Source organism: Heliangelus exortis, chromosome 14, assembly GCF_036169615.1.
Source record: "Heliangelus exortis chromosome 14, bHelExo1.hap1, whole genome shotgun sequence".
Classification (NCBI taxonomy): domain Eukaryota; kingdom Metazoa; phylum Chordata; class Aves; order Apodiformes; family Trochilidae; genus Heliangelus; species Heliangelus exortis.
This window is the reverse complement of record NC_092435.1, coordinates 10,165,721-10,185,127: the sequence shown is the minus strand read 5'-3', so window position 1 is coordinate 10,185,127 and position 19,407 is coordinate 10,165,721. Positions and strand designations below refer to the sequence as shown.

At 36.1% G+C, this 19,407-nt stretch overlaps 1 protein-coding gene across 1 annotated transcript in view; it reads left to right on the top strand.

The window, feature by feature from the left end:
* Nucleotides 1-5,613: 5,613 nt before the first annotated feature.
* The window catches only part of KLHL4 (kelch like family member 4), a 73,358-nt gene continuing 59,564 nt past the window's right edge, over nucleotides 5,614-19,407 (top strand). Inside the window, exon 1 of the mRNA XM_071757643.1 lies at nucleotides 5,614-5,741. The gene's annotated coding sequence lies outside the window, so the exon portion shown is untranslated. The remainder of the gene's footprint in view (nucleotides 5,742-19,407) is intronic.

Here is a 19,407-nt window from a genome sequence, read left to right as displayed (position 1 = left end):
AGGCTGTCTTGAAGCTTCCTTCCTTCTCTTAGGGCAATCCTCACCCATTCCCTGTGTTATCTGAGTAACTTCAGTCCTTCAGACATCCTGACACTTGGGTGGCCTTCCAGCAGGAAGTGATTGTCAGGATGTCAGCATTAAGTGATTAGATTTTTTTCAAGTTTTCATCAGTTATGGTAGACAGGTAAAAATTTACTTAAGAGTTAAAAAAAAAACATTTGGGGAAAGAATTTTTTAATTAAGTATGCCAAGATGATGGAGACATTTATAAATGTATCAGAAGAGCAACATGGGAAATAACAGAAAACAGTTTGCAGAGAATTATTTTATGACAGGACAGTGCAGATCATTTTTCATGATAAAATTTTCATTTAGTGTTTCAACAAAAGTCAAACATTAAAGATAAATGCTCTTCACTATTCAGAGGCTACCTTGATCTCTAATTTTCACATTCCTAATACTTTTTTGAGTTCTCCTTTTCCCAAGCACTGCTAGAAATAAATCATAATTACCAATAGGTAACACAGGATTTTTTTCCCCCGACACAAAAAATCTGGTGATAACTATCACACTGCAGACAGCTGGCAGATACTGGTTTGTACCCAAGTGGACATGCAGGGATTTCTGATCACCATGTAGGGAAAGAATACAACAGTTTGTAACTTAGGTTAAAAGCCTCATTAGATGACATGAATTTGCTGGCTAGAAAGCATACAGTAAAAAAAAAAAAACAAAAAACAAAAAAACAAACCTAGAAAGAAATTCAAAGATTTGTGATAACTGCTCCTGTTTTCTCAGTTCTGTCTATTTGAGTATTTCTACAGAGGTTTCTTACCTCATACATACATATAGGTAACTAATAGCTGAGGAACTCAAACCAGGATCAATATCTTAGTATCTGGGTATCTATATATTCAGTAGAATCTCCACCCACATTTTAGTTCTTGAAGTTTTACGGCACTTACATAGTAATAGTGGTTGAATTCTTCATGTCTCAGGATTACAGAAACTCCTCAACAGCAATTAAAAACCACCACCTTTCTGGAGCATACAGGTGAAGAGAAAAGGAGGGTAAGATCCAGTCCAACGTAGAGCTCTATAAAAATGTTTCTCATCTTTTAAAGATGAGGTCTGCCTGCACTTCAGTGCTGAACACCAGGCATGCAATGGTGTTCAGCTCCACTACACAGAAAATAGACACCACATCTCATTTATGAAAAACTGAACTCGCAGTACATCAATGTGCTGGAAGACCATTTTAAAAACTGTGGTTCCTGTGGCACAGGTCAAACAAATTTACTTCCATATGCACTTAAATATAAAATTTCTTCTGTACATCATCTCTGCTATTAGTCTGTCCCTACTGTAAAGCATTTATACCAGAGTATCACTTTCTGTCTCTCCTCAGCAGGTGGCTTCCTTTCTCCTGTGTTAAAAGTTCAAGAGCTTAGTCCTGCACGACACCAAATATTCAAATAAATGACCTTTACGAACAACTAAAATTTGCTTCAGCTGGCAAGTGATAATAAAAAAAAGTTAAATCATCAATACTGGGAAAAAACCTGGAGGAAGGATGAAATCTCAGATTTTGTTCCTTAGAGAAATCAGTTGTAATGTACTGTGTGTTCTCACAACCTGACAATCTGAAATGCAGTTCCAGTTCCTTTTCTGCAGGTTCTATAGGCCACATGTAGCATACTGGTGTACAATGGATAAACAGTGTATTCAGGTTCATAGGCACCAGTACAGAATCAGGACACAAAATAATCCCACCAGCCTACTCCATGAAGCTTTTTTAGGAATGATTTTGGATATTTCATTTCAAGAGGAATGTGCAGAGTGTGGAGAGCACAGCAGAGAGACTGATATTCTGGTCTCTGCTATCTCATAAGTGAGAAAAAAGCCTGCAAAAAAAGCCTGCAAGAATCTGGTTTACACTGGACTGAAAAAGAGAGGGTAAGTCTCAAACACCTTCATGAAGCAAAAAACAATCCACAAGCACATAGAGGATGACCAGTAAGTAATAGGCTGTAATTACAATAAGAAGGATTTATTTAACAATATTTTTTTCTCAAGGGCTAAAGACAGACAAAACTGTAATGGAAAAGACTGTGGAGTCTCCAATGGGAGAAGCTTCATGAATCAGTAACTCCAGTATTTGATTGCTCCTTGGTATTCAGGTAGTTCAGCATTTCAGCTGCCTTTTACTGGTACTTCTAACAAAAAGTAAATGACTCCTTTGTATAAACAAGACCAACACCAATGCATTCCCAGCACAGTAAGAATTAAAAAGAATATACAAGTTGGTATTTGCTCAGCAAACTGTATATTCTCAAGATGTAAGCTCTCAACTTATCTCAGTTAAGAATATACAGCCAAATCACTTCAAGAAGTAAACAGGAAGGAACAGGGAAATAGAAGGCCATGAATTCACCCAAACCAAAATCATGAAACCCACTAGTCTGATGAGCTATGGAAAGTGTATTGATTTTTAAATATTTTTTCTTCTCCTCCCATTTTTTTCTATTTTTTTCAGCTCTGTATATTTATATTTTATTACAATCTTACTATAATCTGCTATATAGTGCCCTCTCATGTCTGTGTATTAGATCCTTTTGTTGATGTGGCAGCCCTGGTGATTGCTAGAAGTATTCTTAGTAGTGAAATAAAGCAGAAAGTAGTGACATCACCCCATTATAGCAATGCTTCTTCCTATTTTCAGGATCAAAAGCATTCTGATGACTGTAAAAAAAATAAAGCTAACCACAGGAGCATCATTGTTGTTTTTACTGGTAATGTCTGGACTGGTGGATATCTCCAAAGCCTATATCCAGAAGAAATAAGTCATCAAAACATTGGAAAAATCCCAAAAAACAAACAACAATATGGTGAACCACCAACACAGAGAACTGTCCTGGTCACTTTTGTAGAGTAAACTTTAATACCAGTACAGATTTATGCAGTATTGTCTCTACTGCACTACTTTAAATCTTATGTCAAAAATTTCTTTGAAAGCTCAGCTGGAAAGATGATCTTGCTATAAATTATTTTCAATGGCTTAGCTTGAATTTTTGTTTTTAAATAGCACTTATTTTTCCCCAAAGCAATTTCAACTATTGCCTTACATAACTTTTATTTAATTTAAAATCAATAAAATAATGGGCATATACCCTTGGTATTAAAAAAAATGACATTGCTCCTTGGTTTGTAGAGCACACAAACCAAACAAAAATCAATAGTTTATCTTTGTACACTTGAATAAAAAGGGTAATAAAACAGCAGCAGACTCACAGTGGTATGTAGTATTGATTGCAGAGTCTTTCAAGATAAATTACTGATTTAAAAATAAATGTCAGTAAGCCAGCCCTGCACGTTTTTTTTTATCATTCCACAACAGTTCAGAATACCTGCATCAGTACAGGAGACAAAATACATTACACTCAGTGCTATTCTTTGTAAAACTCTTCAATGAGAAATATACTCATAAACCATCTAAAGAGGCAAATATGCTTCCTTTTTTTTTTTTTTTTTTTTTTTTTTTCCCCCCTGTTGGGGAAATGATGCAAATTTGATGATAAAATTCACTGGTCACTGTCCAATATTCATGCAATATATGGAGAATCATATCTAACAGTACAGATTAGTATTCATCTGGAGTCAAATAATGGTTATTAGCAGAAGACAAATTTAGGAAAAGAGGAAAAAAAAAAGTTACTTAGAAGCCATTACTACATTTTTAGAAAAAAAAACAAAATTTCAAGACAGTCCTTTTGGTGAATATTAAAGCACAGTGAAGATCTACCTTAGTAGCATTTATAAAGTATGTTAAAATGTTAGCTAATAAATTTTATGCATAAACTTAAAAGGGCAATCTTCTACATGTTGCCTCAAAATAATTGCTTTATCAGATTTTAAAATTTAAAAGTTCATTCCAATATGAAGGCATCTCATTTACCAATTTTATTTTCACAGTAAAACTCTTAACGAATCCTTAGATGCCCTTGAAACCTTCACATAAACCCCAAAATTTTAAATGTTGAAAATGTGAAGTCAGTAAATGAGACTCAGAGGACAATGAGCCTAAAGAGCAAACGGTTTTAGCAGACTGGAAGTGGTGGTATATTGCTGAATATTTTTCTGTAAAAGAAATGAAAGCTATTATCAAACAACCTCACCATAATTAATTTTAATGTGTTCATTGGTCCCTTAAATATAAATTGCTTATCATTACCACAGAACAAAATATGTAACATTATACCATGTGCTTGATCCTCAAAGGACATTCTTATTCTACAGAAAAAAACAAATCCAGCTCTAACTCTCAAGAATTGTTAAGCTTTGAAACTATTTAATAGGAAATCTCCATCATTTCAAGGAGGTTTAAGATTTCTGGAGATATCTGTTCAGATACTTAGTAATTTCACTTGAAAACTGGATTCTTCTGTTTCCACAGACTAGTGCTGTACTTTGTGTTAAGTCCCATGGCTAACCAAAAATTTTCCTGGATAAATCACTGTAAAATGTGGTGATGGCAAAGTTTGAATGCTAAATACTTATCAACTTGGAGGTCAGGTAACTTTTCTCTGAGATGAGTGCAACCAATCATTTTTGAGCACATTATCTTTGGTTCAAGGGCATCATTAGCATCCAGCTCAGGACTGAGATGAGTGCCATAGCAGTCAGACACCATGCTAGACAGCACCAAGGGGTGCTGCTAACCTGGGTGTGCAGCCTCTGCCATGCCTGGCTCAGGAAGGGAGATCCTGCAGGAGCTTGCTGGAAACACAGACTACAAAGAATCTTTTTTCCACTTTCGAAGGGGTTGGGTGACCTTTTATGAAGTTCACCAGTGCACATGAAGAGTGTCCATCAAAGCAGAAAGTGGCTATGCAATGAAATTTTCCACTGTAGCTAACTGCAGGCTAACTCTCCCAGACACATGTCAGTGTGATATTCTCAACTGCAGTGTAACATGCAACTGCTTCTCTGACAGAAAGCTTTATGTTCTACCAAGATTTATATATTACTTCAAGGTTTTCTCAACAGTAAATGTGGCTTCATTCCAGATAAGGACTCCTTAAGTCAAAAGCCAAATGTCTACTCACTTCTTGCTAGTAAAGTCTATAAAGATTATACTTAAAAATAATAGTCTATATAGACTATACTTAAAAATAGTCAAAGATATACCCTACAAAAGATTAGTTAAAAGATTAAATTAAAATTTAATTTAAATGAAATTCATGTTAAAATTAGTTAGCCCCTACAGAATAGTAAAGTAACAGATTTCTGGAGCGATTTCTGAAATCATTATCTTTAGAGACTGGAAAATTTCCTGCTATCCTAAATAAAACAGAGTGGTGTGTGTGTAGGCATGGCACAATCTTGAAGCTACATGTTGTTCAGAAAGCAGAAAGTAAAGACCTCAGGAAATGATCCTTGGCAAAGGCGTTGTTTAATGTAGATGCTGAAGGAAGTTCAACGGAAAACACTTATCAGAGATTTCCGTCCAGAGGGGAGAGATGCTGGTTTAGGGAAAAATGCAAATATTACTCAGCAGACCAAGGGCAAAGGAAATAGGAAATGGGCTACAGAGTTCTCTGAAATAATCTGTCACTGAATGTGAGAAAACATACTTGTGTGTTGGCAATTCTTTCATTTTAAAGCCTTCCACAACTCAACATCCTTTGCAGCGTCGTGCCATTATCTGAAAGTTGGCTACTTCCAATTCAAACTTCTTAAAGGTAAGATAAAAAAAAAAAACTTAATTTGGTTCCTGTCTTGACATATCATTTGCATGCTTATTATTTGAGCCTTTGGAATAAGTAATAGGAAAACCATAAGCTTATCCAAGGAAACAATACATCTTTGAAATGCTGTAACAGTTGACTTTGCTGCTTTTTACAGTGCAGGGAAACACCAAGAACTGGGTCAAAAGGTTTTAGGAATCTCTCTGCATAATGGGCAGAGCACACCTCTGCAAAGGGTGTCACCTCTGAGCCTGCCAGCACTGGGACAAGGGGTGGAGCAGTTCTTTTTGGTGCAGAGAAGAGGAAACATACTCTTCATGTGTAACACCAAGCTCCTATGTGGGCAGAGAAACGATTGTGCTTTGAACCCTGCACTTTTAACCTTGGAATATTTGCCTATACAGGCACTACATATCAAGTTAATTACAATTAATTACCTTTGCATATTTTAGAATATGTAGATTAGGGTTACCTTCCAAAGAAATTGAGCCTCATTAAAGATTTAAATTACAGGTAATAAAGCTTCTTGTATAAGTGAAGACAAACTGCATGCTTATTAACATTTAACTACTGATACTTTCATTACATTATTGGTGAAATGAACAGAACATAGGTCCTTATAGAGGGGAATTTATTGACAGCCCCTTGACAAAAAAATCCTCCCCAACCTTCTCAAAGGTAAAAATGACTGTTAGAAATCAGAGATACTGCAATTAGAGTTTCATTGTCTTTTGGACTTCAGTATCCTTGAGCTCTTATTCAACAAAATATTACTGGAATTGTAATAGGAATTGTAATAATGCCCTCAGTCTGGCAGATGCTTTACAGGCTTATCTGAAAACACAGTGGGAAAGAGAAGTACATTATAGATACCAATAATATGAAACAAAATTCTCTGGGTACCTCAACAGAAAAAGACCCTCCTCCAGAGGGTGACTTAGGGAAATTAAATTAGGCTCATTGTTCGGAATTACACTCTGAAGGCTCATGAAGCCAGGCTAAGTGAATTTATCCTACAAAGTCTGGCATCAAGAATTCACAAAAAAATTGCAAACCAGGGAGAAGCAATATGCTAGGAAAATAATCAGCATGACTGTAATTTTACACTCAACTGGGTGCTTGCCTTTGGATACCTGCTCTCCTGTCTCCACTGTTCACAGATCCAATCTCTCCTCTCACACTACTTTCTGGTTGAAACTACAGCACCACGTGTTCCTTGCCATTTCCTTAATTTATAATGTAGATAAATAAATGACTTCATCAAGAAGGATTCAACTAGATAGTGTACTCACATACCTAGATGCTTACAACATTTCCGAGGTAAGCTTTAATTTATTTACATGAACAGAGGAAGAGGATCTTTATAAAGTGTCTCCTCAGTGAGGAAAAAACAGTTGAAAAGTCTCTCATTCATAACACTTGAAAACATCAAGAAGGTTAAAATGGCCATGGCTGATACAGGGTTATGTGACAGGAAAACTGAGGATGCAACAGAATTGAAGAGCAGAGCATAAGGAAAGAAGAAACTGAACCCTGGTCTTGCTGAAAGAGAAAAGGACAAAGAAATTACAAATTGAGTGATATGACCTCACCAGAAAGTGTTCAAGAGATCCTTAGCAGCTTTTTTATTTCTGCAATATTTTTTCCTTCACTTAAGACAATACTGTTGAGGGGTTCCCCAAGTTGTGTGGCCAGATCTCTGGGTTTGCACCCTTTTTGCAGGGCATGGGTGCTCTGTGGGGAGCTCAACAGCCCCTGGCTCCCAACCACACATCCGGGCAGCATCTCAGAAACAGAACTGAGAGCTCTGAAGCCCTGAGCACTGCACACACAATTCTGGCTTCTTTTCCAATTGTTCCTTTGAAAGGAAACCTGAGTGCACATTGTAGTTTCCTCCCATGTGGAAGCAGGATGCAGCAAGGCATGGCTGGAGAGCAGCATGGGGAGAGCCTCAAGAGCTGCTCAAAAGTGTGGACTCAGCCTGTGCTGCCAACACATCTCACAGCTCTGCCACAACAATAAATTGGAAAGATGCTGAGGAAACCTGTGCACTTCACTTTTTATCTTTATGGATGGCTTGGCAGGAAGGAAGGAGTTAAAAAGGGAGATTCTATATACACAGAGAAAATAATCCAGTTACTTCCAAGCTTCATGGCATTTATTTACAATTAGATAATTCTATCTTCTGAAAAATACTGGGTATCTTAAACCTATGTAGATAAAGATGACAGCATATGCCTATGTAAAATAAGAGATCAAGTGCAGATAAATCTTTCCAGGAAAGTGATTTTTTTTTTTTTTAACCCAGTACCTTCCTTGCAGTGTCAATAAAAAGCACTCTTCTTGTCTAATTCTCTTACACAGTAGAGATGACCTCCAGTGGATCAGGTTTGGGCAATACATTTGGGAATTTCAAAGGGATGAGGCATTTCTTAATCCTCTTATTCATCCTGTAAATACTCCATGGATAACTACAAGGTTCTGTTTCAGTTGTTAAGAATCATCAGATCAGTTGTTTTTAAACAGTTCTGTATTTCTACTGCTAATTGTTGGTAGATATATTGTCTGCCTGCTGAAAACCAGCCAATGTATGCATATAATGCTTTTTAATCCTAAAGTCAAGAAAAGTATTCAACTATTTTTATTAACACCTAAACAATTTCAGACTGCAACAAGAATGAGTTGCATTAACTCACACATAAAGCTTCACTTGAGAATATGGAATAAGCAAAAATTACCTCTCAGGAAACATTTAGTGTAAAGTAAGATGATGCCTCATTTTACGTACCCATTTCTACAAATACTTACCAAATCTGCCTTCTGCATTCATGTGAACAAACTGAGGAAGGAAAACAAGAACTGAGTAGCTACGTGTCTCTTACTCTTGGGGTATTGACCATTTCCTGTTTACACACTGCCTGTAACACAGTTACAGCCATGCAAAGCAATGTTCCTTAACACTCCCTCTGCCCTGATGAGACACAGCAGCTGATTCAAAGCTGAACAGATCAAATGTACTCTGGAAACACAGAAGTTCAAAATATGCAGTGATGCCAGGATATGTGGAACAACTGAATCAACAGATGCCCATTTCAGAGCACAAGAAAGGACTTATTCTGGGGGCTCAAACGACACGAGCAATTTCTATATAAAATACACACTGTGTTACACAGTTAAACTGCTTTTACAATATGGTGCCTTCCTATACTGGTACTAAATAAACCACTTTGAAAAAACATCATCCTATAATTCCTATATAATGATACACCTGGAATATTTTTAAAAGATTACATGGTGTTAAATTGTTGTGGCATCTTACTACTGTATGTTACTGAATTGTGCAACAACAGTTCTGCACAGCTGAGAAGTACCTACTTTGCCACAGAGTAAATGAGAATAAGTTAATCTTTAGGGTAACTACATCCTCAACAACTGTATTCAAACCTTTGGCTCCATGTGTCTTTAGGAAAAAACAAAACAAAACAAAACCTGAGGCAACATTTAATTGTCTTCAATATCAAGAACTAAAACTGGACAATCTATAGTGCAACATTTGAATATTTGGCTCAGAAAGGGAAGAGAATTGACTATTTCTGTTTCCCTTAAGAAATCGTCAAGTCTTTACATAAAACCTTGTTTACTACTTCCTGTAAAAGTCAAGTAAGACAGTGTCAGTTTTGTTTCATTAGCAGAAAATAACAAATTATATGAAAAATGTCCAAGGAATAATAGAAAATATCCAAGAAATAACAATATCTAGTTACACTATCCCTTGGAGGAGTTTTGGGTTTTTTTCTTGCTCTCTCTCTTCTCTGAATATTCAGTGTAGAGAATTTTTAGACAAAGGTCCCTAAATCCAATCCAGATACTGAAGGATAAATCCCAGGAGAAATCAGCTCCATCAAAGCCTGTATGTCATATTATATTTACAAGCAGACCCAAGTGTATGATGATTGGTGTAACATAATCTAGATCAGGCTCACTGAACAAGGTCAATGGGATGGAAGAATTGGCAATCCTCTCACTCTCTTTTACCAAAGAAGATATTTGTGCATCTGTTCCAGCAGCACTGCCTGGCCAACAGTCTCATTTTTCCCTGCATGCAAATCCAGCCTAGCACCTTCACACAAACATACTGGAGTATATATTACAAATACCTCTGTACTACAAATAACCTGAATAAATAGGCACCAAAAAAAAATTTCAGTATCTTAAGAGAACAGAGAGCTTAGTTTCCAGGAATTCTTCGGGAATTCTTAAATGTGTGACATCCTCTGAACTGAGCAGTGGGCTAATTTTTCCTCTAACTCAACTGAAAAACTCCCAGTGCTGGATCAGTACAAATAAACAGATAGAAGGTGATTAAAGATTACAGCATTTTTATGGCTCTGTGTAAACTTCACTGTTGAACAATAACAATATTCATAAATGAGTGGATTCAAAAGTCATTGAGAAAGGGATAAACCCCATTAATTCCAGCAACCCTGCAGGTCCTGGTTAGATACAAAGGAACATCATCCCTTCCCACTCCCCAGTAAAAGCCAAAAATAAAAACTTCGGTGCAAATAATTTAGCTTCTAGTTTAAGAGATTTAAGTACCTTAATTTTATAAAAGCACATACTAAAACTCATATATTATAATCAAGTACACTCTTTCAGTTCAATTTTTTCCTTTTTTTTCCTATGCCTAATGCTCGTGCTGTCAACATCTCTTCAGTTCATTTTGGTTCCATCAGCATCCTTACACTTACAAAATAAATGTACTGTATCAAAAAAAGCCTGAGACCCAGAAACTTGTACAACACCTTGTATTCCTGACATCAAAATGGAAAAGAACACGTGACATTGTTATCAGCTTCCAATAGCTGATAAAACACACATTAAGCCTCTGGAGGTACCAGAAGCATTATGAAGCTCCTCATGCAATTCCAGCAGAAAATCATATGCTCTTGTACATGAAACAGGGAGTTAGTGATAGTAAAAGAAAATGGTTTAGAGCATGCAAGATAACTCATAACAGATCTATAATCTACAGTGGCTAAGAACTTCTGTACTTGTGTGAATATCCTATTCAGGTAATCTGAAGTACAAAATCTGATTTTGATTTGCATACTTGTTTTGAAGGCATAATGAAAAAGTATCTTTAAAAAAAAGGTAAGAACTTGGTCCAGGTTCCACTTGTGAACATTGATTTAATCCACACATCAGTCACTCAGCAGTGTTTTTTATTTTACATTCAGAACTATTTGGTGGGGCTTCAAGTTAAACACACTGTAATGCTTTACAAGGTGAAAATTATGATGGTATCCCCATTTCTTTCTTTTTCCATAATTATTAATTAAACTCTTTCCTTTCTCTCAGCATCCCAGAAGCTGTTTTTCATTCAGACTTCACAGACATCCTTTCTGATTAAATCCCTGTCATTCCAAATCACTCAGGACATCACTTCCCTCCCCCTGCCTGGCTGTGCTGCTCTAACCTCTTTCAGGAGTTCATCCTCTGTCTCCCCTTACTGGGATAAAGCTCTGTATTTGCACAAGCTTTCCCCCTTTCTAGCCACTCCTCAAGAGGAACAAGCAGCTTGCAGAGAAGTAGAGAAGGAGGAAAGAGCTGGGACAGAAACCTAATACTTTCTGTACAGTTTTACATACTCCTGACAATGACAAACCATTTGGTGTGACTGAGGTGATGGAGATCAGCAGAGTGATTGGCAATGAGTTTCTAACTAAGTGACAGTGCTAGGAAGAAGAAATCCTGTAAAGTTGAGCAGAGGTAGAAAAAAACATGTAAGAAGTAAGACTACATAACCCTAAAGGTGTTTTGGTTTGTTTGTTTGTTTGTTTGTTTGTTTTGAAACATAGTTTTCAGTGCATTTTCAGAAATTTTATTCTTTACTGGCAGCAATATTTTTACCATTTGGAGCATTTACTATTAGTCCTTTACTCAGCAATTCTGAGGTATCATGAGTTATCCTAAGTTATTCACATTTGGTTGTTTATTTATCTCATAAGGCTTACAGTCCTTCCCTAGATGTTATGTAAGAATCTCAATATATCACTTTGTTTTCTAAGTACATATCTAGTATTAAACCTCTATTAAAGAAAATGCTGCATGGTTTCAGAGAACAGCAGATCAAAGCTGCCTGTGCAAAGGAATGGTGCATTAATAAGGGAACTGAGATTGCTTTCCAAAGGCCAGTCCTAATCCTTTCATAAAAAATTCATATATGGAAGTAAACTCGGGTCATGCTTCAAGTAAGTTTTGTCAGCAATAAAGTTCTGAAGTCCAACTTGAGCATTTGTCTAAAAATACTATTCACGTGACCATAAAAAGCTTAAAACTGAGTTCCTTTAAATCCTAATGTATTATGGAGTATTATTTGAGATAGATACAAAAAAGGGCCATGAAAATGAGGGCAGTATTGCTGACACAGTTTGATGACAGATATTTTTGTTTAATACACCAAACTGAAATAATTCATTTTTGAACTGACATTACTGCACTAGAAAAGCTGTACACAGATTGAGCTCTCTAACTATGCAAAGTTCAAGAGCTCATTTATTTGGTCCCAGACATTTCCAGGACGTACACATAAAGACATTACAGTAGAATTGAAAACAGTATGAAATAAAACTACCATCTATCTCCATTTCTATTCCTATTAGCATATAAACTTCTTCAAGATGTGGGATCAAATACAAAAGATGTGCAGTGATGTAACCTACTGAAGCCACTAACTGCTTTAATAGCAAGTTATAATTATCCTTGGCTCCTGGGTACTTATTTTCATCCTGAATATTTTTTTAAGCCATTAAGATCTTTTTCAGCAAGACTGAGGTCTTGCTAAAAAAAGTATTTAACTAGGCTTCTAGTACTAATGCCATTCTTACAAGCAATATTTTGGTAAATATTGTCTCATTCAGTGAGTATGTAACTGTAAAAAACCTAAAACTCAAGCCTAAGATATGGAAAAGAAACAAGCTTCTAATATTTCCATTAAAAAAAAAAAAAAAAAAAAAAAAAAAAAAAAAAAAGATTTTACTCTAACTACTTCTTGCATTTCTGCTCACACATTAATTTGTGTCCTGTTAGATGTTCCAATTAATAAATGGCAATTTGGGGTTTAAAAGAATGGTGTTCTATCAGTTTTTTCATACAGCAGGTGTATGCAGAATTAAACTGATCTTCAACTGCTTTCCCATGTCTGTAATTATTGTGTACTCAAACTTCTTCAGGTTGTTTGCACTAAAAATTTAGCTGGTGTTACTGAAGCCAGGTAATGATGTTGATAAAGTTTTACCAGAGAAGTACCTCAACTCTGAATTTTTATAATTTGTCTGACTGTGGAAGGTAGAGTGCCCGGTCCTTTAAGAGCCTTAGGTATTTGGCTCTCTGCATACAAACTCAGTTAAAACCTTCAGCAATTGAGAAAGGAGGAAAATGTAGCTGTGTTTCCGTATTTAATAAAAGACAGAACTAGAAGCAATCTATTTTTTATGAAATTATCTTCCTCATTATAACTTCCAGTTTGGAAACATCTTAATGAAGAAAGGAGATACTTAATTCCTGTATTCTTACACAGATACTGAAAACTACTTTGCTGGTATGTTACTAAATTGTTAAGAGCTGCCAAGAGAAGTCAAGCAGTTGGAGGTCTTATTTCAAATTATGAAAATAAGTCATTTAAAGAATCTGTAAATTTTCTCTCCATATAAACATCTCAGTGGTTCTTCTTTTAAATGTATTTTGTTTGAAGCACTATTTCCTAGGTATGAAATAATTACACAGCTTTCATCTGTTTGGTTCATCTACTCCTATAGCTAATTTCTCCTTCAGCATTTTAATTGACTGATGGTATTTTTCATGAGAAGTGTTAAGTCACAACAGATTTATAAGTGTTGCAACTGTATTTTAAGAGGGATCAATAAGATTTTTATGATTATTATTATGTCATAATGGCAGCAGAGACAGCTTCGGTTTAAATGGAATTATTTAGTTTGACAAACTCATTGTTTGGAAACAAGCTATTTTAATGTCTTTCTGACACATAATGCAGACCCAGGAAATGGCAGCATGCTTCTGAAACCATTACTGTGTCCCATGGTGGTTCTCATCTCATTTGTGCCCTGCTCTGAGAGTTCATTATCATCCCAAAGAATTAATGTGTTCTGTGCTGCTGAACTCACAACACAATATGCTGAACACAAAGCTCTGGGAACAGCTCATGGCTGAGCTAATAAATCCAACCTTTCAGCTGTTCTAGTGTTTAGGGTGTAGAAACACAACCCAACTGTCCCCTTGTCCTTGCTGTGACAAAGAATGGGAAGCAGCAATCAACAAATTCTACACTGCATCCTGCTCCTTGGAGATCTGTTTTTTTTCCCCCTAAAACATGCTCCTGGTTTTATGTAAGCTGCCAGGGCTCCTGCACCTCCTCCAACCTGGCCTATTTTCAAAAGCCAAATCAAAACCTTTCTCTGTCATGAGTGAGTGGATCTTTGTGGCTTTAAAGCCATCGTGGCACAAGCTTACTATCTCCAGAAGGGTGTATAACAGCTTCCTAACAGCTTGCCCAGAAGAATTTTCTGCTTCCTCCTATTTTTTCTCAGCATTATGGTAAATTTAATTCTGAGCAAATAATACTGCTATGTAATCTAGACACTTCTAACAAAAAACTAAAAAAAACCAAACAAAAAACAAACCTACTTTTCAGCAAATCTTACACAGCAAACATGATTACTGTGCCAAAGGAAAGGACAAACCTGCCAACAATTTATCTACCACTTATTATAGATCTAGTATTATGCTTTTTAGAACTTGGAATGATTAACCTTAAATGGGGTAGAAGAGGTTGATATGTTTCTAAAATAGCTGTAAATGTTTGGGGAAAAAAAAAAGTTTTCAAAATGCAATATCTCAATATTTTACTTAACTGAAATTACTTCTAAAAACTAAGGTAAGCTTTTGTATTTGCTCCAAAGGCATTTATATTAATTTGACAAATATTAATAGCTAGATTACAGTTTTTGTTTTTTTTAAAAAAGCACTCCTGGTCAATCTCTCAGTTACTCCCTTGAAATCCACAGTACAGGTAAAACCTGCCACGAATGAAACCAAGACCTTGCCTCCCTCTTGATAATTCTGACAAACAGGGAGAGACAGCCACTTATTTCCCCATTCTGTCTCTGTTTTACCCATCTAAAAATTGAATGTCTACCCCTGGCCAATTGATCATTCCACACCCTAAAGGATGTTTGTCCACTTGAAGTCAGCTTTGATGAGACTGAAACAGAAAACATCCAGCTCCCATGGCAGGAGGTGGGCAGTGATCCAGGAACCCCCAGTTCCAGGCATCTTTATAAAGAAAAGCCTTCACTGGCAGATCAATACTCAAAGATGGTTTCAGGATTTCTAGGATTCATTTTCTGGGTTAACAGTGCTTCCTCCTGGTTTCCTTTGCATTGTCAGGATTGAAAGCATGGTAGAAAGGGCAAAATCAGTTTTATCCATAAAGGAATATCAAAAAACTATTCAAGAAAATAAATCCAACATTTTCTGCTTATGTCTAACTTAAAGGCATTTAGGAATACTTGGGGAACAGACATGGCAGTGGACCCATCTAAATCTCCCCTCACTATTAGGAATTTGATGGCCTAAATGAATGCCAGACTATAAACCTTCTGGATGAATGCTTACAGAAAATCCCCATGATTGAACAGAAAGTGTTGGTCAGAGAGCAAAAGAACTGTTCTCTGGACCAGGTATTTGTCACTCGTCCATCTTGGTACAGAAAAAAAAATATATATATACACACACATACATAAATAAATATATAGGTGAACAGGAAAGGGTAAAATAGAATAAGTCCTATGAGTACAGCACTGCTAAAAAGTAAGGAGAAATTATTTGAAATTTTAGTATTTCTCAAATGAGGTCCATGTGAAAATAGGAGTCTCATAAGCCATGAGCTGCAACATTCTTCCTTTTTTTCATTTTTGGTATTGACAACAGTAACTAGGATTATATCCTGAAATCAGTGGGAATTGCATCTCTTTCCAGCACAGAACAGATTTATAACTTTGCAGAAGCAAAGTTATTTGTAAATCCCTTCCCTAATTAACATAAAGCAATTAATATTCTGAAATAATGTTGTCTGGTATATCAGTGGAAATATAATTAACAAAATCAACACAGAATTTATATCAGTATTTGTTTTGCACAACAAAATGTGCAGAAGACAATGTTTTTGGAATAAACTGGTATTTGCTTTTTTAATGGATAGCATGAATTGACCTAAAAGCTTAATTATCATTCAGGATTTTAATTACATCCGTAACAACAAATGCTTGCGAAATCCAGCAATAGCTGTGGAGTTTCTTAGCTTTAATCACTCTTCCCTCACTGTAGGGAATAAATGTTAAAATGTATTTATTGTTTACCCAGCAATTCACTCTGTAGTGAAGGAAATCCCTCAGGAAGATCAACAAAGTTAAAATTAAGGGGCTCAGCCAAGGCTGACTAACAGCTGAACTCCAGATAGATGCTAAGAACCAAAACCAGTTTAGGATGAATACCCAAATTTAGTTTAAAAAACCCCTCATGGTAAAAATACAGCCTCTAAATTTCTATCTGCTTTTCAGGCTATGGAGGATTAATGGCTTTCTACTCCTGAAATGCAGCAAAAGCCTCTCTCATTGTCTTCAGCAAACCCACAGAACCTTCCAGAGTCATGTGCAGACATGTAAATGTCTGTCTTTTGCTGGCATCCATAGTGACAATACTTTTCAGTACTGTTTGTTCTACATCAAAAATTGCTCAAGTTTAGTATTCTCCACTAAAAGTACATTTATAATTAGTTTTCTACCAGCTGATACATTTTAACAGCATTAATCTTTGGACTCCGCTCAAAGTCATAAAAATGAACAGGCATTCTCCCATTAGTGTGCCAAACTGGTTTGTTCGTCACCCTTCTACACCATTTCATTTTGGTGACTCAAACAATGTCAACATAACTAGAAAACAAATTATAAAGAACATTTCTGAAGTCAAGGAGGGAGATTTAAAAAATAAAGAAAATCCTGATATTCCCTTTCTCATGTTTTTACTTCCCCCCCTGCCCCCCCCAAACTTAAATATACCACATTCATTTCTTTAGAATGTATTACCCAGTGGAGCACAGATCTTTCTGTTTCACCTAATTATTAGTTGCCAGAGTATGTATTTTATAAAGTGTACATGGTTTACACACAGGGATCTCAGAAAAATTAAATATTCCTGTCTGTACAAGAATTCAACACGTTTTGAGGGTTTTTCGGCTGTAGAGCTCTGCACAGTGGCATCTGCCTTAAGTTTCTCTTCTCACTCCATACATTGCAGTCTGAAATCACAGAAATATAAGACTTTCTCACTTCTGTTCTTCCACTATTTTTGGTTTGTCTTCTACCAGCCTGCTCTAGAGTTCATGTTTTATTCAAGTCTCTCTTCAACCTAGTGAGCAACTCCATAGCAGGATCTGTGAGAACATGAGGATGGACACTGGGGGTGAGGCCAAAGGTTTCTTCTCACAGACACCAGAAAAAGCAGCAACAGAGGAAGCACAGAGCTGGATGCTCCCACAGTTAGATGTGGTTCCTTGCCCTTACTAATCCTAACAATTCCCTCTCAGTAAACTTATCTGATCTTTCTTTAAGCTCGTGTTAACTTCTAGCATCCCTAACACCCTTTGGTAGAGCACTGCAGCCTAGTTCCTCCTGACATAAATAACTCACTTCCCTAGTCCTGAATCAGAGAAGCATAAAATATTTCAGAGGGCCAAAAGAGTGATCAGAGGGATGCAACACCTCTTCTATGAAGAAATCCCAAGAGTTGGGGTTGTTCAGCCAGGAGATGGCTCCAGGGAAACCTGAATGTGGCATCTCAATACTTACATACAGTTTTTCAGAAAGATGGGGACAAACCCATGAGGGCACCTGTTGCAACTGGACAGAGGGTAATGGCTTTAAACTAAAACAGGGTGGATTTAGACTAATATAGGAAAAATGTCTTTAAAATTAAGATGGTGAAACACTGGAACTGGTTACCCAAAGAGGTAGTAGAAGCCCCATCCCTGGAAATATCTATTCTAAGATTCTAGGAAGAAAGTGAATTATGAATTCACTCATCAGCATAATGCTTCCTTCTCTATTTCTTCTCAAATTATGCCTAATTATGTAGAAATTTATAGTATTATTAAATGTTATTTTTTGAAAGAAATAAAAATAGAAATTTTTGCATAGTCTCAAATACATAAAGAGGAGCTCGGGACAACTGCATTCTCAGTTTTTCCTTTGACATTCATGGCAACAGGAATTCAGTTCTAATAGCTGAATTTTAAATAACAACCTGATAGTATGTTATAGCTATATATATATATATATATGTTGTCCTAGCTATACTTAGATAAAACTAAGTTTTTAGATAAAACAGAGTTTTACTATTCCAATACAACACCTGCTTCTTCTAGCTCTAGCCAGTATTTAATTGTAGTACCTTTAAGCCAGTTCTCACCCTATTGTGGGTGCAAATGAAACCCAGCTTGCACATGTAATTGAATTAACATGAAATTCTCAAATAAATTATTTTTAGTCAGACTTCAGAAGAGAGCCCTTGCTAGAAATGCAAAGACAGCAAGTTGTATACTTTGAAGTGCACAAAGTTCTCACTCAAAGTGTTCTTTTTCTCACCTCTCTGAAACTCAGGATTCTCTATCACACAACAAGAAGTCTGACACATATCTATCCAAACCCTACTATAGCACTACAAACCCCATTTATAATCTTTTCATTTTAATTTAAACCTTGTTCCTGAAGAAAAAAACTCCCTTTTATCATGCTAGTTTTGCTAAGACTCTGGTGTTTTTTTCATAATTTAGTATTGAAACTGAATAGCCTACAGATGCATCATAATGAACAGTAGCTATATCCAAACTATCTCCAGGCTGTCCAACAAGGTGACACTGAAAGACTTTAATTTTAAGTTGCATAAAATTGTCTCTTACTGAGCTCTAAGGTATGAAACAGTTCATGTTTTGACAGCTTATTTAACAAGCTTTGCTAACTTCACCAGTTTTATCTTCGGGCATAAAGTAATGTAACTGAAGAAGAAATGGAATGCAACTTCCAGAAGGAAGAAAATGTCAGAAAAAATGCTTTTTTTTTTCTTTTTATAGTGAATGCAAACTTATTTTGTAAAATAAATCATTTCAAGTTTATGCTTCACTTTTCCTTCTGCCAGAGATCCAACATTCAATGCAAATTGCTGAACACTTGTTATTCTAAGGCACAAACCATGACTGTGTCACAATTTTCCTGTCTAATTAAATAGAAACAGCTTTCTGAGTCATATCCAAAGAGGCACTGCAGACTTGCTAATCCATTCTCACATGCACATGTTGGAAAGGCTTTCACTCTGAAACAGTCTTTCATTTATCCTCACGTGGCTGAACATCTCACAATTCCGTCTGCTTTTCTCTTTTTGAGAGAACACATGTAACCCTTAGTTTGATATTTCATATAGCCTTGAAGGGTAGCATTAAAATTTCTTTTATGGAAAGTTTCTCATTCTGCATATGACTTAAACAGGAGAGTTCAGATTTTGAAGGAAAGAAAAAGAAAAAAAAAGA